The following is a 22,245-nucleotide window of genomic DNA, read 5'->3' as shown; positions in this document are numbered from 1 at the left end:
AAAAGGTAAAATAAAAAAAAAACGCAGAATAAAAGTATTTCAAACGTCGCTTCCATACTACGTCACGCTTATATAAAAAATTTTTGTGTTGTTCATAAAGAACTCTCGCATTTATCAGTAATAACAGGAAGCTCTTACCTTTGATGGTTCAAATGGTTCAAATGGCTCTGAGCACTATGGGACTCAACTGCTGTGGTCATAAGTCCCCTAGAACTTAGAACTAATTAAACCTAACTAACCTAAGGACATCACACACATCCATGCCCGAGGCAGGATTCGAACCTGCGACCGTAGCAGTCGCACGGTTCCGGACTGCGCGCCTAGAACCGCGAGACCACCGCGGCCGGCTCTTACCTTTGATCATGATGAAGAAGTTTCTATTGAGTACAAAATAAAAGTAATAATTATATAGATTTTCTTATGTTTTTGCATGTAAAGTAATTGCTCTAGTTACATAAAAGCGCAGAAATTACTCGATAAATTAATTTTTATGACTTATAAAACGCAATTTACATTCTGTATCGATATAAAATAGACGGTGGACTAACATTGAATGAAGTGTGGTTCTAAGTATGTGCAAAACAAGTAACCAAACGAACATAAAAACAAAGAGAAGTCGTTGGCTCCCTGTTCCTCCCTTTTATTCTCATTTACGTTTCTTTCCCTAACAATGCTACGGATACTATCGGTAATCCTACAGCTACTATGTCATTTATGTGCTGTATCAAAACTAACTAACCGCAGTTTTGATGGAGCGCGGTTCTAGTCATTTTTCTGTATGTTTTGTAGTCTTCTGACACCCCAGAAGTACTTATGAATAAGTCCCTATATTCAGATGGGTGCTAAGTAGGATTTAACGAACCCCTCTGCTATTAAGTACAGCTTCAGCAGTTTGCTAAATATACTTTGCGTCTGACGCACAGGCAGTGGCCACTCATCTAAGTATCGGCTGTAATTATTTGTTAATTTATGATTACATCAGTACTACAAGATCTGCTTCTGGTTCCATTCGTGGAAAACACAGTATTAAAATTAGATTTTTTTATTATTTTCTCTTTCTAGCGATCCATTTCAAATCGTATAAAGTGTATAGTGATTCAGAAATGTGAGCCAGACACATGTGAAATGAGGGCGTATTTAATAACATTTGGTTTCGTACGATTTTCACTTTGAGTGTGGTTTCTAAACTTTTTCTAGATCTCATTTCTGACCCAGGGAAAACTTACACATAAACAGTTGCACACAGAACAGAGTCTGCTTAAAGTCACGTACTCGAGTTTACAACTTTGGATAAAGGTGACACTGTACTGTCAGCAATAGTACCTGGCCACAGAAAAGTGCTATAAGGAAAATTACATGTAGCAGAATATAACTACATAGCGTTCTAGACAAACAGAATTTTGTGAACGAAAGATGTGGGAGTGTCAAGTTCGCTGAAAAATTATGTATGGTTCTCAAAATGTTCATCTAAGCCGAGTTTAGCTTTTGAAAAACCTTATGTCTTCGAATGTACAAGTATAATGCTAATGGAAACATGCTAAGAGAAGAGAAAACATCATTTATCATATTGTTTGTAGGGAAGCGAGACGGCGAATAAAGTATAGATTTTTCTCTCAGTCGCTGGGTAAAGGTCAGTACAACATAGCGCCTGGGCGTATGCCGTGAGCCGCTGACAAAGAGATTGAACCACATACGCAAGCAAAACTTAAATGTTTAAATGTAGATTCAAAAATTGGTGAGAGCATGTAAGACCATGAAAATGTCAAATCTTACGAAGCTCAACATGACTCACCAATTAGTTACTTCAAAACTCCACTTCGTAACATTTTAAGAAGCGCGCAATATTAAAGCTATAAACTTCTAATTTTGGAATTTGATGCAGTTTATCGTAAAAACACGTGGTAGAAGTTTACGTGGAGCTACCTCCTTTACTTTTCGAATTATTAAGAAAAAACAAATTTTGTAAAACGAGTTGAATTAACTAATCTTTATTATTAAGCTACAAAGCCAGGATGACAGCACTACATTCATTATACAAGGTGTTTATAAATGAATATCGGAGTTTCAACGCTTTATAATATTTATTACATTAAACTTACAGTTAAAAATGATATGTCAAATGAAAGAGCAACTCAAACAGTTGTGTTTGGCACCAGTGCACTAGACAGCGGTGGTAGCTAAGATGGCGACTAGTGAACAGAAAGCGTTTCGTGTTTTGCAGTTTGCGAATACCGAGTCCGTAGTTACTGTGGAACTTGAGTTCCGGCTGAATTTCGGTTGTGATCCTCCGATTGATAATAACATTCGTAGATGGTATCATCAGTTTGAAGATACCGGCTGCGTTTGTAAAGGGAAGAGCACAGGACGACCAAGAGTTAGTGAAGAGACTGTTGAGTGAGTGAGAGAGTCGTTCACTCGTAGCCCAAAGAAATCAGTCCGGAAGGCTAGTCATGAATTAAAAGTTCCCGTGTCAACTGTTTGGAAAGTTTTAAGAAAACGCGGACAATAACATCCTTACCGTTTACAGTTATTGTAGGCTCTAAAGCTGGCAGACCATGCATTACGTGCCAACTACGCAAAGGAAATGTTGTTTCATGCCGATGGAGATTTTCTGGATCATGTTGTCTTCAGTGATGAATCGACCTTTCACCTTATTGAACATGTTAACACTCACAATTTGCGCATCTGGGGCTCAGAAAATCCTCACGAGGTGGTACAAATGCAACGAGATTCCCCTAAAGTGACTGTTTTTTGTGCCGTATCCCGGCGGAAAGTTTATGGGCCTTTCTTTTTTGGTGAACCTACTGTAACTGGCACTTCTTACCTTGGTACGCTAGAGCAATGGCTCTTCCCTCAATTGGGAGAAGATGAGCCAGAGAACTTCATTTTCCAGCAATATGGTGCGCCGCCTCACTGGCATAGCGAAGTACGCGATTGGTTGAACTTCACTGTACCCAAGCGCTGGATAGGCCGCAAGGGGTCCAATGACAGGGCTTGCTTTGCATGGCTTCCACGTTCACCCAACCTAACGCCATGCCAATTTTTCCTTTGGGGCTTCATCCTGGATCGCGTGTATGCGACTCCGCTACCAGCAGACCTCCCTGAATTAAGAAACCGGATTGAAGCAGCTGTTGCTAAAATCACTGAAGACACACTTATCAACGTTTGGGAAGAACTCGGCTATAGACTTGATGTATGCCGTGTGACAAATGGTCCTCACATTGAACATTTATGAGGTTCTTGGTAAAACTGTTTGAGTTGCTCTTTCATTTGACATATCATTGATAACTAAGTTTAATATAATAAATATTATAAAGCGTTAAAAACCCGATATTCATTTATAAACAACCTGTATGTAACAATGAAGATGTTTCACGAATACTGTAAAGCTTCAAGGTACAGGAGATAAACACAGGGATTTTGTAGAGACTACAATCTACCGTCGGATCCATTTGGAAAATTCTGTAGTTCAAGATTTAAGAGCTATCAGGCTAAGAATTTTATAGAACATAAATAAAGCACAGAGATACTTACATGAAAATTTGGATCGTTGTTAGTCTTCAATTAACAACCATATAAATAACTTTCTAGCTATAAAGGATGATGGCTGGGTACTGCTGCCAATGCTAGAAGCAGTTTTGAAGCAAGTGGTCCCTTCGGCGCCCTCTCCGAGCATATACACTGAAGCGCCAAAGAAACTGTATAGACATGAGTATTCAAATACAGAGATACGTAATCAGGAAAATTACGGCGCTGCGGTTGGCAACGCCTATATAAGACAACAACTGTCTGGTACAGTTGTTAGATCGGTTACTTCTGCTGCAATGACATGTTATCAAGATTTAAATGAGTCTGAACGAGGTGTTTTAGTCGGCGCACGAGCGATGGGACACAGCACCTCCGAGGTAGCGATGAACTGGGGATTTTCCCGTACGACCATTTCACGAGTGTACCGTGAATATCGGCATCCTGTAAAACGTCAAATCTCCTACATCGCTGCGGCCGGAAAAAGGTTCTGCAAGAACAGGACCAACGACGACTGAAGAGAATCGTTCAACGTGACAGAAATGCGACCCTTCCGCAAATTGCTACAGATTTCAATGCTGGGCCATCAACAAGCGTGAGAACCATTCAACGAAACATCATCGACATGGGCTTTCGGAACCAAAGGCCACTTGTGTACCCTTGATGACTGCACGACACAAACTGTTGATGACTGGATATACACTCCTGGAAATTGAAATAAGAACACCGTGAATTCATTGTCCCAGGAAGGGGAAACTTTATTGACACATTCCTGGGGTCAGATACATCACATGATCACACTGACAGAACCACAGGCACATATACACAGGCAACAGAGCATGCACAATGTCGGCACTAGTACAGTGTATATCCACCTTTCGCAGCAATGCAGGCTGCTATTCTCCCATGGAGACGATCGTAGAGATGCTGGATGTAGTCCTGTGGAACGGCTTGCCATGCCATTTCCACCTGGCGCCTCCGTTGGACCAGCGTTCGTGCTGGACGTGCAGACCGCGTGAGACGACGCTTTATCCAGTCCCAAACATGCTCAATGGGGGACAGATCCGGAGATCTTGCTGGCCAGGGTAGTTGACTTACACCTTCTAGAGCACGTTGGGTGGCACGGGATACATGCGGACGTGCATTGTCCTGTTGGAACAGCAAGTTCCCTTGCCGGTCTAGGAATGGTAGAACGATGGGTTCGATGACGGTTTGGATGTACCGTGCACTATTCAGTGTCCCCTCGACGATCACCAGTGGTGTACGGCCAGTGTAGGAGATCGCTCCCCACACCATGATGCCGGGTGTTGGCCCTGTGTGCCTCGGTCGTATGCAGTCCTGATTGTGGCGCTCACCTGCACGGCGCCAAACACGCATACGACCATCATTGGCACCAAGGCAGAAGCGACTCTCATCGCTGAAGACGACACGTCTCCATTCGTCCCTCCATTCACGCCTGTCGCGACACCACTGGAGGCGGGCTGCACGATGTTGGGGCGTGAGCGGAAGACGGCCTAACGGTGTGCGGGACCGTAGCCCAGCTTCATGGAGACGGTTGCGAATGGTCCTCGCCGATACCCCAGGAGCAACAGTGTCCCTAATTTGCTGGGAAGTGGCGGTGCGGTCCCCTACGGCACTGCGTAGGATCCTACGGTCTTGGCGTGCATCCGTGCGTCGCTGCGGTCCGGTCCCAGGTCGACGGGCACGTGCACCTTCCGCCGACCACTGGCGACAACATCGATGTACTGTGGAGACCTCACGCCCCACGTGTTGAGCAATTCGGCGGTACGTCCACCCGGCCTCCCGCATGCCCACTATACGCCCTCGCTCAAAGTCCGTCAACTGCACATACGGTTCACGTCCACGCTGTCGCGGCATGCTACCAGTGTTAAAGACTGCGATGGAGCTCCGTATGCCACGGCAAACTGGCTGACACTGACGGCGGCGGTGCACAAATGCTGCGCAGCTAGCGCCATTCGACGGCCAACACCCCGGTTCCTGGTGTGTCCGCTGTGCCGTGCGTGTGATCATTGCTTGTACAGCCCTCTCGCAGTGTCCGGAGCAAGTATGGTGGGTCTGACACACCGGTGTCAATGTGTTCTTTTTTCCATTTCCAGGAGTGTATGTTGGCTAGTGGGACGAGTCTCGTTTCAAATTGTATCGAGCTGATGGGTATGTATGTATATGGAGACAACCCCATGAATCCATGGACCCTGCATGTCAGCAGGGGACTGCTCAAGCTGGTGGTGGCTCAGTAATGGTGTGTGGCGTGTGCAGTTTGAGTGATATGGGACCCCTGATACGTCTGGATACGTCTCTGACAGGTCACACGTATGTAAGCATCCTTCCTCATCACCTGCATCCATTCGTGTCCCTTGTGCATTCCTACGGACTTGGGCAATTCTAGTAGGACAATGCGTCGTACCACACGTCCAGATTTGCTACAGAGTGGCTTCAGGAACACTCTTCTGAGTTTAAACGCTTCTGCTGGCCACCAAACTCCCCAGACATGAACGTTATTGAGAATATGTGGGATATCTTGCAGCGTGCTGTTCGGAAGAGATCTCAACCCCTTCGTACTCTTATGGATTTATGGGCAGCCCTGCAGGATCCATGGTGTCAATTCCCCCGAGCACTACTTCAGACATTAATCTAGACCATGTCAGTCGTGTTTCGGCACTTCTGCGTGCTCGCGGGGGCCCTACACCATATTAGGCAGCTGTACCAGTTTCTTTGGCTCTTCAGTGTGTAAGTGAAGCGGTGTCTGCACCTGGGAGATTATTCTATCGTTACCAGTCATATGGGAATGTGCTGCGCTCCGCTGTGAATCTGATCGCGCCAGCTTATGCCTCGGATGACTGACATTATTTTGTTTCTAAGAATTTTTAACATGTTGTAACCCTGTCGGCAACTGTGATAAATTAATATGTCAAAAATCCGCCTCAGTTGCGAAATGTTACTGGTCTTTACCCAGGTTTCAGCTAGAGTAATCTAGCCCTCTTCAGAAGCATAAAATAAACTAATACATGCGAGAATAAGGCACGGTCAAGCATAAAAAGCTAAAGGCTAACCGACCGCCTTCCACGAAGTGGGGCCGGGGCTGTTCCTCAGCTAAGTAACGTAGCTTGACATGGTACCACGGCACTTTAGCTTTTTATGTTTGACCGTGCCTTATTCTGCCATGTATTAATTTATTTTATGCTTCTGAAGAAGGCTAGATTACTCTAGCTAAAACCAGGGTAAAGACCAGTAACATTTCGCAACTGAGGCGGATTTTTGACATATTACACTCCTGGAAATGAAAAAAAGAACACATTGACACCGGTGTGTCAGACCCACCATACTTGCTCCGGACACTGCGAGAGGGCTGTACAAGCAATGATCACACGCACGGCACAGCGGACACACCAGGAACCGCGGTGTTGGCCGTCGACTGGCGCTAGCTGCGCAGCATTTGTGCACCGCCGCCGTCAGTGTCAGCCAGTTTGCCGTGGCATACGGAGCTCCATCGCAGTCTTTAACACTGGTAGCATGCCGCGACAGCGTGGACGTGAACCGTATGTGCAGTTGACGGACTTTGAGCGAGGGCGTATAGTGGGCATGCGGGAGGCCGGGTGGACGTACCGCCGAATTGCTCAACACGTGGGGCGTGAGGTCTCCACAGTACATCGATGTTGTCGCCAGTGGTCGGCGGAAGGTGCACGTGCCCGTCGACCTGGGACCGGACCGCAGCGACGCACGGATGCACGCCAAGACCGTAGGATCCTACGCAGTGCCGTAGGGGACCGCACCGCCACTTCCCAGCAAATTAGGGACACTGTTGCTCCTGGGGTATCGGCGAGGACCATTCGCAACCGTCTCCATGAAGCTGGGCTACGGTCCCGCACACCGTTAGGCCGTCTTCCGCTCACGCCCCAACATCGTGCAGCCCGCCTCCAGTGGTGTCGCGACAGGCGTGAATGGAGGGACGAATGGAGACGTGTCGTCTTCAGCGATGAGAGTCGCTTCTGCCTTGGTGCCAATGATGGTCGTATGCGTGTTTGGCGCCGTGCAGGTGAGCGCCACAATCAGGACTGCATACGACCGAGGCACACAGGGCCAACACCCGGCATCATGGTGTGGGGAGCGATCTCCTACACTGGCCGTACACCACTGGTGATCGTCGAGGGGACACTGAATAGTGCACGGTACATCCAAACCGTCATCGAACCCATCGTTCTACCATTCCTAGACCGGCAAGGGAACTTGCTGTTCCAACAGGACAATGCACGTCCGCATGTATCCCGTGCCACCCAACGTGCTCTAGAAGGTGTAAGTCAACTACCCTGGCCAGCAAGATCTCCGGATCTGTCCCCCATTGAGCATGTTTGGGACTGGATAAAGCGTCGTCTCACGCGGTCTGCACGTCCAGCACGAACGCTGGTCCAACTGAGGCGCCAGGTGGAAATGGCATGGCAAGCCGTTCCACAGGACTACATCCAGCATCTCTACGATCGTCTCCATGGGAGAATAGCAGCCTGCATTGCTGCGAAAGTTGGATATACACTGTACTAGTGCCGACATTGTGCATGCTCTGTTGCCTGTGTATATGTGCCTGTGGTTCTGTCAGTGTGATCATGTGATGTATCTGACCCCAGGAATGTGTCAATAAAGTTTCCCCTTCCTGGGACAATGAATTCACGGTGTTCTTATTTCAATTTCCAGGAGTGTATTTTGTTTCCTTTGAGTGATATGTCACGTATAAGTGGTGGTATCGTGTAAAAGTGAAATTACGAATTTATCTGGAAAACCAGTGTTTCATATTCATGGTAAGGCGTTCGCTGTGCACTAGGGTGACAAAAGTCATGAGATAGCGATATGCTCATATACACATGGAGGTAGTATGACGTTCACAAAGCATCAAAGGGCAGTGCATTGGCGGTGTCATTTTTATTCAGGTGATTCATGTGAAAAGATGTCCGACATGATTATGTCCGCACGACGGAATTTAACAGGCTTTGATCGCGGAATGGTAGTTTGAGATAGACGCGTGAGGCATTTCTTTTGGAAATCGTTAGGGAATTCAATATTCCGAGGTCCATTGTGTCAAGAGTGTGCCGAGAATACCAAAATTCAGGCAGTACTTCTCCCCACGGACAATGCAGTAGCCACCGGCCTTCACTTAACGATCGTGATCAGCTACTTTTGCGTAGTCAGTGCTAAGAGACAAACAATACTGTGTGACATAATCACATAAAGTAATGTGGGACGTACGGCGAACGTATCCGATAGGACAATGCGGCGTAATTGCATGTTAATGACCTATGACAGCAGACGACCGACGCTAACAGCACATTACCTGCAGCACCTTCCCTGGGCTCGTGACCATAAAGGTTTGACCCTAGACGATTGGAAAACCGTGTCCTTGTTAGATAAGTCCCGATTTCGGTTGGTAAGAACTGATGGAAGGGCGTGAATGTGACGCAGACCCCACGAAGCGATGGACCCAACTTTCCAACAAGGCACTGTGCAAACTGGTAGTGGCTCCATAATGGTTTGGACTGTATTTACAAGGAAAAGACTGCGTCCTCTGGTCCAACTGAACCGATCATTGACTGGAAATGATTATGTTCGGTTACTTGGAGAAAATTTGCAGCAAACAAATGTTCCAGTGTGTGTGAATTCCTAAGGGACCAAATTGCTGAGGTCATCGGTCCATAGTCTTACACACCACTTAAACTAACTTATGCTAAGAACAACGCACACAACACACCCATGCCCGAGGGAGGACTCGAACCTCCTGCGGGAGGGGCCGCGCAGTCCGTGACATTGCGCCGCAAACCGCTCGGCCACTCTGCGCGGCTGCAGCAAACAACGGTGGAATTTTTATGGATGACAGTGCGCCATGTCACCTGGCAGTAACTTTTTGCGAGTCGTTGGAAGAACAATCTGGACAATTCCAGCGAATGATTTGGCCAATCAGGTCGTCGACATGTATCCCATCGATAAGTTATAGGGCACAAGCGAGAGGTCAGTTCGTGCACAAAATCCTGCACCAGAAACACTTTCGCAATTATGGCCGGCTATACAGGCAGCATGGCTCAGTATTTCTGCATGGGACTTCCAAAGACTTGGTTGTGTCCATGCCACGTCGAGTTGCTGCACTATGCCGGGCACAGGGATGGGAAATGGCTCTGAGCACTATGGGATTTAACTTCTGAGGTCATCAGTCCCCTAGAACTTAGAACTACTTAAGCCTAACTAACCTAAGGACATCACACACATCCATGCCCGAGGCAGGATTCGAACCTGTGACTGTAGCGGTCGCGCGGTTCCAGACTGTAGCGCCTAGAAACGCTCGGACACAACGGCCGGCATTAAAAGGTATCCCAGGACTTTTTCCAGCTCAGTGTATTATAGAAAACCTCGTAGCAAGTCCCAGAGATTATTCTCTAGTTTTAATGCGAGTCACTAACTTCTCGTAAAAGGGAACAAACAGTAAAAATCGTCTCTGAACTATTTTGAGTGCTGAGAACGATAGGATAAACTGAAATAAAGTTCATACTAGTTATTGTGTGTGTGAACACTGATCATAATATACCATTTCGTTAAGCAAAAGTAGGCTTTTATTTATCGTCGTGGTTCCTGACTCCTTTGAAATTTTCTTAGAGAGTTAGAACATTTTATTTCAGTTTAGGCAAGCTGAGAATTGGACCCGTGGAATGAAGGTTATGGACGGTACATTCCCCATCGCTCTCTAGCAGTCCACACAAATAGTTTTCTGGCTCTTGTAAAAGGCTGTGGTATCTAAAGATCGCACAAGACTACTAAGCTTTTCAACTTATAAACAACGAACAACAAAAGAAAAATTTTATCCGCCGCCGCACAAGTCTGCGATAGAGTTCTGAGATGGGGAACTATCAACCTATCTTATTGCTTTTTCATTACAACAACACAACGTTTACGCACTCTGTAAATGTCAGCTACATTCTCGTTCAGCAAAACTACGCAATGCAGTGTAGAATAGTACTACAGACTTGGAACTAGCAAAATAATAGTTCGTGACCTGGTCGGAAGGGAGAAAGGATGAGTAGATGGAAGTAGGAAGGAAATAAGGTAAATAGGAAGGTGGGAAGGATAGATTTCACTTACCATGGACAACGAGGTAATTAGAGACGGATGAAAAGTTCGAATATTGTAAGGACAGAGGAAAATATCAGTCGTATCCTTTTCAAAGGACTCATTCAAGTTCCTGCCTTAATCTGTTTGGCGAAACTACGGAAAACCCAAATGCAGATAGCTGTCAGGGATTACATTCCCACTCTTCAACCACCTCGCTTGATGGGTCCTGATTAGGTTTTCCGTAAATGATTTCGAGTATGCGCCAATCTCGTTCAGCGCACGTCCAATCATTACATGGTTCATTGTATACCCGAGGCAGCGTGTAGTCTGTATAGATATTGTCGTCAATGCTACGTATGACTTTACAATCACAACAACATAAAGAAAAAACAACAATACAAATTGTTACACTAACGAAATAATCAATACGTTGCTCTTATTCCATATCCCAAATATATAGACACAGGACAAAGTATGAAATTCGATCAAGCTGTGTTTCTCTAAGAGAACAGGTTAATCAAAATTATCAGTACTTGTGCTGTGATGTTTAATTAAGGAATTATGAAGATGAGCGATCTTTTGGAAGCCACACTGAAGGAACAATGACAGTTTAAAATGTGCCAATGGGTGAAATATACTCTGAAACCTTTGTTTTGTTTTATCATATCAATTTTAAAGGTTTTCACAAATAACTGCAACCAGTCGCCTTTCGTGACGATATAATCTTTATGGGAAAATAAAAATTCTATCATAACGAAAGAGGATTGGTTGCAATATTTCTGAAAAATTTTATTCATCACAGTTACAGTGTTCCATATCCATAACGTATAAAACTTTGTTTCATATCAATATTGTCTACATTTCCGGGAATACCTTTACCTAAACCCGCAAAATTACAGGCCATTACCCTTAACATAGGTTTTATACAGAATTCATGAGCATATTCTCAGATAGAATATAATAAATTTCCTTGAGACGGTCAAGCTTCTATCTACGAATTAACATAGTTTTAGAAATCAGCTTGCCCTTCCTCACATGATATCCTTCGAACTACGGAAGAAGGGCAACAGGCAGATTCCACATTCCTAGATTACCTAAAAGCATTCGATCCAGTGCCCCCACTGCTGACTGTTAACGAAGTTACGAGCATACGAAATAGGTTCCCAGATATTTGAGTGGCTCGAGACTTCTTAAGTGGTCCAAGACGGTGAGTGTTCGTCAGAGACAATGTTATTATCCGGAATGCCCCAGGAAGGTGCTATAGCAACGTTGTTATTTTCTTTGTATATAAATGATCTGGTGGAAAGGGTGAGCAGAAATTTACGGCGGTTTGTCGTCGATGCTATGCTGTAAGGGAAGGTGTAGCCGTTGAATGACTGTAGAATGATACAAGGTGACTTCGACAAAATTTCTAGTTGGTGTGATGAGCAGCTAGCTCTAAATGTAAAAAAAAAGTAAGTTAATGCAGATGAGTGGGAAAAACAAACCCGTAATTCTCGGATACAGCAATAGTAATGCGCTACGTGAGACAATCACGTCGACGAAATATCTAGGCGTAACGTTGCAAAGCGATATAAAATGGAACGAGCACGTAAGGACTGTAGTAGGGAAGAGGAATGGTCGACTTCGGTTTATTGGGAGAATTTTAGGAAAGTGTGGATCGTCTATAAAAGAGACCGTACATAGGACATTAGTGCGACTCATTCTTGAATACTGTTCGAGTGTTAGGGATCCGCATCAGGTCCGGTTGAAGGTTGGCTTGCGGCCTATGTATGTGAATGCAAAAGCAGATTAACTTCATTGAGTCAGTTAACAATCTGCACAGAACGAATGGAACAAAAGTAAAAATTTAACTGGCTATTAACAACGCTTTGAGAAAAACAAACCGTACTTGGATATAATAACGTTAGCAAATATCTTTAGTAGTTGTTTGTAGACTATTTCCTAGAGACCACTCTTTTAGAAATCACATATAAAAATAAGTACAAAGTTTTCTTAGTGTCTTTGAGTTCAGTGATGACTCTGATACCACTGTCTTAGTGTGCTATTAACCCTGCACTTGTTCCTTAAAAGTGAATTTACGAAGTAAAACAAATTTTACATGTAAAAGAAAACTTTTCCCTGCTTTCGAGCGGTTCTAGGCGCTACAGTCTGGAACAGCGAGACCGCTACGGTCGCAGGTTCGAATCCTGCCTTGGGCACGGATGTGTGTGATGTCCTTAGGTTAGTTAGGTTTAAGTAGTTCTAAGTTCAAAAGTTCAAGAGGACTGATGACCTCAGAAGTTAAGTCCCATAGTGCTCAGAGACATAAAAGGTCTACAGCCATCTCAGCAAAGGGTTAGTTTTCACTAGAGTGAGGTGTCGCAGGATGTGGCTACAGCGATGTTTGCGTACGTCTGATTAAGGTTAACCATTAATACGTGCTCATCTGGAGTCAGATTGGGTCGAAGTCGAACGAAGGGTAGCGGTTTGAAGGGCATAGGTAAAAAAGTGCCAAGGCAAGAGCCAATGGAAAAAAACTACTGCGATAATTAGGTCGGGTGGTAAGAGCAGTAGCGGATGTCTTGCTGCATGATAAATGCCTCTGTATCATGCTGCAAACACGCTTTGAAAGTGTGATGCACTATGTGATTGGAAAGATTATCTCTTGACCAGTGTCTGCATTCGAGGCCATACTGCAGTCGACAGTGCTGTTGACCCTTGCTAGAAGTCGTAACAGTGGACGGTAAACAGACGAGATATGTACAACAGACGGCGTCGAAAGCCCCTGGCAAAGAGCGCGTCACCTCTACTTGCATTCCAGAAAATACACTCCTGGAAATTGAAATAAGAACACCGTGAATTCATTGTCCCAGGAAGGGCAAACTTTATTGACACATTCCTGGGGTCAGATACATCACATGATCACACTGACAGAACCACAGGCACATAGACACAGGCAACAGAGCATGCACAAGTCGGCACTAGTACAGTGTATATCCACCTTTCGCCGCAATGCAGGCTGCTATTCTCCCATGGAGACGATCGTAGAGATGCTGGATGTAGTCCTGTGGAACGGCTTGCCATGCCATTTCCACCTGGCGCCTCAGTTGGACCAGCGTTCGTGCTGGACGTGCAGACCGCGTGAGACGACGCTTCATCCAGTCCCAAACATGCTCAATGGGGGACAGATCCGGACATCTTGCTGGGCAGGGTAGTTGACTTACACCTTCTAGAGCACGTTGGGTGGCACGGGATACATGCGGACGTGCATTGTCCTGTTGGAACAGCAAGTTCCATTGCCGGTCTAGGAATGGTAGAACGATGGGTTCGATGACGGTTTGGATGTACCGTGCACTATTCAGTGTCCCCTCGACGATCACCAGTGGTGTACGGCCAGTGTAGGAGATCGCTCCCCACACCATGATGCCGGGTGTTGGCCCTGTGTGCCTCGGTCGTATGTAGTCCTGATTGTGGCGCTCACCTGCACGGCGCCAAACACGCATACGACCATCATTGGCACCAAGGCAGAAGCGACTCTCATCGCTGAAGACGACACGTCTCCATTCGTCCCTCCATTCACGCCTGTCGCGACACCACTGGAGGCGGGCTGCACGATGTTGGGGCGTGAGCGGAAGACGGCCTAACGGTGTGCGGGACCGTAGCCCAGCTTCATGGAGACGGTTGCGAATGGTCCTCGCCGATACCCCAGGAGCAACAGTGTCCCTAATTTGCTGGGAAGTGGCGGTGCAGTCCCCTACGGCACTGCGTAGGATCCTACGGTCTTGGCGTGCATCCGTGCGTCGCTGCGGTCCGGTCCCAGGTCGACGGGCACGTGCACCTTCCGCCGACCACTAGCGACAACATCGATGTACTGTGGAGACCTCACGCCCCACGTGTTGAGCAATTCGGCGCTACGTCCACCCGGCCTCCCGCATGCCCACTATACGCCCTCGCTCAAAGTCCGTCAACTGCACATACGGTTCACGTCCACGCTGTCGCGGCATGCTACCAGTGTTAAAGACTGCGATGGAGCTCCGTATGCCACGGCAAACTGGCTGACACTGACGGCGGCGGTGCACAAATGCTGCGCAGCTAGCGCCATTCGACGGTTCCTGGTGTGTCCGCTGTGCCGTTCGTGTGATCATTGCTTGTACAGCCCTCTCGCAGTGTCCGGAGCAAGTATGGTGGGTCTGACACACCGGTGTCAATGTGTTCTTTTTTCCATTTCCAGGAGTGTAGTTCAAGCTCGCCGGCCGCGGTGGTCTAGCGGTTCTGGCGCTGCAGTCCGGAACCGCGGGACTGCTACGGTCGCAGGTTCGAATCCTGCCTCGGGCATGGGTGTGTGTGATGTCCTTAGGTTAGTTAGGTTTAAGTAGTTCTAAGTTCTAGGGGACTTATGAGCTAAGATGTTGAGTCCCATAGTGCTCAGAGCCATTTGAACCACTTAGTTCAAGCTCGATGAAAGGAAAGAAGATTAGTGTCTAACACCCCGTCGATTAAGAGGTCGTTAGAGACGAAATGCAAGCTCAGAGTGGAGAATTGGAAATTTGTGGAAAGGTTTTATGGGACCAAACTCCTGAGGTCATCGCCGGCCGGAGTGACCGAGCGGTTCTAGCCGCTACAGTCTGGACCCGCGCGACCGCTACGATCGCAGGTTCGAATACTGCCTCGGGCATGGATGTGTGTGATATCCTTATGTTAGTGAGGTTTAAGTAGTTCTAAGTTCTTGGGGACTGATGACTTCAGATGTTAAGTCCCATAGTGCTCAGAGCCATCTCAACCATTTGCTGAGGTCATCGGTCCCTAAGCTTACGCACTACTTAACATAACTTAAACTAACTTACGCTAAGGACAACAGACACACCCATGCCCGAGGGAGGACTCGAACCTCCGACAGGGGGAGCCGCTCAGACCGTGCAAGACGCCTTAGGCCACGCGGCTACCCCGCGCGGCGCTCGGATTGGGATGGGTGGGAAATGTAGTCGGCCACCGACCATCGAGAGGGACATATTCCATAACTGCAAATGACAATACGGAGAGGTCTTAGGCTTTAACATACGACACCATGTACATATGCCATTTAAAACGACACCATGTAAATACGGCATCATTACTCTTGCCGTTGACGACCAAACATTACTAATTAAAACTGCTTCCCCCAGAAGGATTCTAGCCAGCTAGAGTCAAATCGAGAGCCGCGTCATCTCTGTAAATGAGTGACGTCGGCTATAACACCGCCTCAAAAAGCCCAACTCTTTGATCAATCAGTTGTAAGAAGTAGCCTAAAAAATGTCAGCTTTTTGATAAATTAGTTGCAGTTTTTTTCTGTTTACAACTGAAAGTAACAGAATGTACAGTGACCTCAAATGAAAGATTACATGAACAATAATCTCGAATGTTTATCGTCACACTGTAATCTTAGTTACAACTAATACCTGGAACTTGCCATTCTTCTTATATCTTTATTTATTTTGTTCATCGTACCTCTATTTACGAAATTTGATGAGTTTGGCAATGACACAACTTAACAGATGTGAAACTAAGAGACCACTGATATCGTTGACCGAAGGGACTCTATAGTTAGTGAAAGATGAAAATTATTATTCATTTTCAGTGCTATACCAGGAATGACTCTTCTCTAGCAGTTCATGTTTTACGTACTTATAAAACACTAATAAATGGTTCAAATGGCTCTGAGCACTATGGGACTTAACATCTATGGTCATCAGTCCCCTAGAACTTAGAACTACTTAAACCTAACTAACCTAAGGACAGCACACAACACCCAGTCATCACGAGGCAGAGAAAATCCCTGACCCCGCCGGGAATCGAACCCGGGAACCCGGGCAAAACACTAATAGTGAGGTGTAGAAACAAATAATTATACGTCGGAAAGACACGAGTAAAACTGTAATATAGCATTTATTTTGATATGGTGTTGTCATCAATTATTAATTTGTGAAGAGCCGATTTCGACTTAAATACTAGAGGAGGTTTTATACAGGCTTTCTGAAGTGTAGTTCCATTTAACTTTTACAGCACATAGAAACTCTGACTTTTACGATCTTGAAATCTGTGTCTTAGAAGGCACTATTGCACAAAATAATGATACCAGCGCAAGTGATAATCGTAAAAGTTCAGTAATTAGCGTTTGGGTGCCAAGAGAAACTAAATCAAAGATTATTGCTCGATAAAAGACAGACCATGGTTGCCAGGAAGGAGAGAAGTTAAATTTCCGAAACTGCTACAGCTGTGGACTGTGCAAGAACTAGCAGAGGGTTTCAAGACAATGATTCGTTTGCATCTGTACGTCTATACTCCGCAAGCCACCTTATGGTGGGTGGCAGAGGGTATTTTTTATTCTCTATTTCTCCCCTTTTCTGATCCATGCCAAGAACGATTTCCGATAGACCCCTACTATCTCAAATTTATGTTATTTCAAATTCATAGTTCATTTGCGAGATAATCTCTGAACGTGGGATCTCGGAATGTTAACGTGATTCACAAAACCTCTCATGTAGCGCCTGCGCTGGAGCTGGGTGACCATATCTGGGATACTATTGCTTTTAGTAAGCGAACCATTGACGAAACGCGCTGCTTATCGTTGGGCATTATCTATTAATCGTACCCGGTTAGGGTTCCATGCTCATGAGCAATAGTCAGGTACGGGACGAATTAGGCCATTAGGACTTTGCTAAAAAATGGTTCAAATGGCTCTAAGCACCATGGGACTTAACATCTGTGGCCATCAGTCTCCTAGACTTAGAACTACTTAAAACTAACTAACCTAAGGACATCACAAACATCCATGCCCGAGGCAGGATTCGAACCCGCGACCGTAGCAGCAGCGCAGTTCCGGGCTGAAGCGCCTAGAACCGCTCGGACACACCGGCCGGAGGACTTTGCGAGCTGCCTCATTTGTCGACTAAATGTATTCCACGGGATTCTTCCATAAAACTGTTTGTTAGCTGTCTTTCCTAAAAGTAATTTTGTCTAGCTGTCTCATTTTAAATCTCTTTAAATATTACACTTATGAATTGCCAGTGATTGAATGGCAATCGTGTAATCGAACAATACTGGATCCTTCCACCTATTTATGTACAACATGTTACAATTTTTATGTCGCGGGTAACTTTCTAGTGCATGCAGCAGGCATTGATCCTCTGCAGGTCTCCCCAAATTTCTAAACAGTCTTCTCGCGTTGCGAATAACTTATACGCAACAGCATTTGCTAAAATCCATACGGAACTTCCAGTATTACTCACTAAATTAAAATTTTATAGATTTGTTCAAAGACTCCCAACAATGAGTTATACACACAAGATTACAACACATATAGAAAATTTAAATGGTAATAGGAGCGGTTAAATGAAAACCGAACACTCGCCACAGCGGGACCATAGATTGGTCCCATTTAATCACACGCGTTAAGACGTTTGTCCCATTGGCAGATAAGACGATCAATTCCTGTTTCGTAGAATGTGGTCGGCCGCTGACGGATCCGCAGTGGTACTTGCACTTCTATGCCCGACTGTAACCGAGGTCCACGCATGCCCTCCTTCGGGTCGCAGAAGAAGTGAAAATCACGTTGTTAAAGACTCGAACTGTACAGAGGAAGTCGCATTGTTTCCCAACCAAATGGCTGCAGCGAAGCCTTCGTCCGGTTGGCAGTGCGGGGACGGGCGTTATTGTGCAATAGGATGATTCCTCCGACAGCCTGACAGCAAATGATAAACCCAACATGGAACCATTCCACATTTCCCTCGCCAAATAATGCCAAAGCTGTTCACAAAAATTCCGGTAAGGTCATGGTGACCTTCTTCGACTGCAGGGGCTCTCTGCTCGTCGATTTCCTCCATTGTGGATGAGCAGCGCTATGAAGCGAAGCGCCATAAAGTCAAAACACCAAGGGATACGGTCAGGCGGAATCATCCTGTCGTGTGACGTAGATCGTCCCCATACTGCTAATCGGACGAAGGTTACGATTCAGTGATTTGGTTTGGAAACATTGCAATATCTTTCGTACAGCCAGGACCTTTCATCGTGAGATTTTCACACCTTTGGTGACCCGAAGAAAGGGATGTGTGGACGTCGGTTTCAGTCGGACGAGGAAGTACAAGTAAGAGTGGGTGCGGTTGTGGATCCGTCAGCGATAGAACGCGTTCTACGAAACAGGAACTGATCGTCTCCTTTCCCATTGGGATAAATGTCTTAGCGAGTGTGTTGATTACTTTTGAATAGAACCATTCCATGGACCCGTTGTGGCGTGTGTTTGGTTTTCTTTTGACTGCCCCTTATACATTGATAAGCCAAAACATTACGACCACCCAATTAATAACTTGTTTGTACGTCTTTGGAACGAAATACATCATTGATTCTGCGTATCGCGGATCTTACAGTTTATTGGTAGGTTCTTCGAGGTATGTGGCATTAGATATCTACGTACAGGTCATAAAATTCACGTAAACAATGGGCCGCTGATTTACTTACGCGGTGATGGCGCGCGATAGCGACCCAGACAGGTTCCATAGGATTTACATAAGGTGAATTTGGCCTCCGAGACATCAACGTGAGTTCGCTAAAATGCTCCTCAAACCAATGTAGCACGGTTATGGCTCCGAGACACGGACAATTATGCTGCTGAAAATGACATCGCCGTCGGGAAAGACGTTAAGTATGAAGGAATGCAGGTGTTTCGCAGCTGTCAGCGTATCTTCGATTATTACTACAGGTCCCATGTAAGAGCAGGAGATGTCTTCCAACGTGGCCGGCCGCTGGTGGCCGAGCGGTTCTAGGCGCTTCAGTCTGGAACCGCGGGGCCGCTACGGTCGCAGGTTCGAATCCTGCCTCGGGCATGGATGTGTGTGATGTCCTTAGGTTAGTTAGGTTTAAGTAGTTCTAAGTTCTAGGGGACTGATGACCTGAGATGTTAAGCACCATAGTGCTCAGAGCCACTTGAACCATCTTCCAACGTGATTAACCAAGAGCCGACACGTTTCCATTGATGACGGTCGATTCCCGATGGTCCCGTGTCCACTGCAATGGTAATTAACGATGTATTTGGATCAACATGTGAACACGTAGGAGTGGTCTGCTGCGGAGCTCCATGTTCAAGAATGCCACAGATCACCATCTACCCTACTTTACAGAACAGACAAACCTCCGAACCCAACGTTCGGTGAAGAATTGTGGACGTCCAACCATTTAGCGCCTAGTGGTAGTTTCACTGCCCTACGTCTTTCCGCAGATGCTCACGACAGTAGCACGTGAACATTCGACCAGCTTCGCTGTTTTCGAAATACTAGTTCACAGGCTCTGCGTAATAATAATAATCTGCTCTTTGTCAAAGTCGCTTATCTCAATGAATTTCCTCATTTGCAGCCCATATCTTCGCTTGGATGATACCCGTCCGTGTCTGCTCCGCTTACATACTTTCGTTACCACGTCACGTACCCGCAACGTCACCAGGCGGCATCCAACGTCGCGGTGGGCTATGGTCATAATGTTTTGGCTGATCAGTGTATACTATAGATTCACGAAGGTAAAAAGGCTATCGAGAAAGCTCAGATAGAAGCAGTGGAAATAGTAGGCCCGAAACTATTTAGTTGGAAGGTAATTGTTGGATACAACAGCCAGAGAAATAGGGTAGAAAAAACTAGGTACCTAATGGGCTGAAGAAAGAAAAATAGCCCACGGAGACAGAATGAGAGCCATACAGAAGACCAGGGAACGGATATAAAAGCACTGCGTGATCCAACATGGTTCATGTTCGTGGAAGAATAACAACATACTGTAAGCAATTCTACAACATCCTCTTAGGGTAAACCCGAAGTTACTTTCACGTCTAACGAGTATCCCCAGTTGGAGATGACTTGCCAAGTTCTGTCTGCTAAGAAGTCCTCATTCCGGCCTCGAATCGGGTTCGATATTCCATAAGGTAGTACGTTGCGCTGTATCTGAGAAACTGTATTGAACGCCTACGGTAGTCAAGGAACACGGCATAAACCTCGATACTGCTCGTGTGCGAAATATCACTGAATCTGTGAAGAATAGCTTAAAGGTGTAATCGAAGTGTGCACCAGGTTTGATGAACGCGACAGTGTAGAGCTGGTAACTACCTTAACCAAGATATCATTGACCAAATGCGCTGCACAACTCGTCCTATCAGCTATTGCACTTCATCCACCGCCCCTCACGTGCGTTCAGAAAAGAGAGTGATGTCTACACGATTTTAGAAAGTTACACTTAACTGTCCATTACCTGATTAGCAGTTACACTACTGGTCATTAAAATTGCTACACCACGAAGATGACGTGCTACAGACGCGAAATTTAACCGACAGGAAGAAGATGATGTGATATGCAAATGATTAGCTTTTCAGAGCATTCATACAATGTTGACACCGGTGGCGACACCTACAACGTGCTGACATGAGGAAAGTTTCCAACCGATTACTCATACACAAACAGCAGTTGACCGGCGTTGCCTGGTGAAACGTTGTTGTGATGCCTCGTGTAAGGAGAAGAAATGCGTACTATCACGTTTCCGACTTTGATAAGGGTCGGATTGTAGCCTATCGCGATTGTGGTTTATCGTATCGCGACATTGCTGCTCGCGTTGGTCAAGATCCAATGACTGTTAGCAGAATATGGAATCGGTGGGTTCAGGAGGGTAATACGGAATGCCGTGCAGGATCCCAACGGCCTCGTATCACTAGCCGTCGAGATGACAGGCATCTTATCCGCATGGCTGTACGGATCGTGCAGCCACGTCTCGATCCCTGAGTCAACAGATGTGGACGCTTGCAAGACAACAACCATCTGCGCGAACAGTTCGACGACGTTTGCAGCAGCATGGACTATTAGCTCGGAGACCATGGCTGCGGTTACCCTTGACGCTGCATCACAGACAGGAGAGCCTGCGATGGTGTACTCAACGACGAACATGGGTGCACGAATGACAAAACGTCATTTTTTCGGATGAATCCAGGTTCTGTTTACAGTATCTTGATGGTCGCATCCGTGTTTGGCGACATCGCGGTGAACGCACATTGGAAGCGTGTATTCGTCATCGCCATACTGGCGTATCACCCGGCGTGATGGTATGGGGTGCCATTGGTTACACGTCTCGGTCACCTCTTGTTCGCATTGATGGAACTTTGAACAGTGGACGTTACATTTCAGATGTCTTACGACCCATGGCTCTACCGTTCATTCGATCCCTGTGAAACCATACATTTCAAAAAAAATGGTTCAAATGGCTCTGAGCACTATGGGACTTAACATCTGAGGTCATCAGTACCCTAGAACTTAGAACTACTTAAACCTAATTAACCTAAGGACATCACACACATCCATGTCCAAGGCGGGATTCGAACCCACATTTCAGCATGATAAGGCACGACCGCATGTTGCAGGTCCTGTATGGGCCTTTCTGGATACAGAAAGTGTTCGATTGCTGCCCTGGCCAGCACATTCTCCAGATCTCTCACCAATTAAAAACATCTGGTCAATGGTGGCCGAGCAACTGGCTCGTCACAATACGCCGGTCACTACTCTTGATGAACTGTGGTATCGTGTTGAAGCTGCATGGGCAGCTGTACCTGTACACGCCATCCAAGCTCTGTTTGACTGAATG

This window comes from Schistocerca nitens, chromosome 3, assembly GCF_023898315.1.
Source record: "Schistocerca nitens isolate TAMUIC-IGC-003100 chromosome 3, iqSchNite1.1, whole genome shotgun sequence".
Lineage (NCBI taxonomy): Eukaryota > Metazoa > Arthropoda > Insecta > Orthoptera > Acrididae > Schistocerca > Schistocerca nitens.
This window is presented reverse-complemented; position numbering follows the sequence as displayed.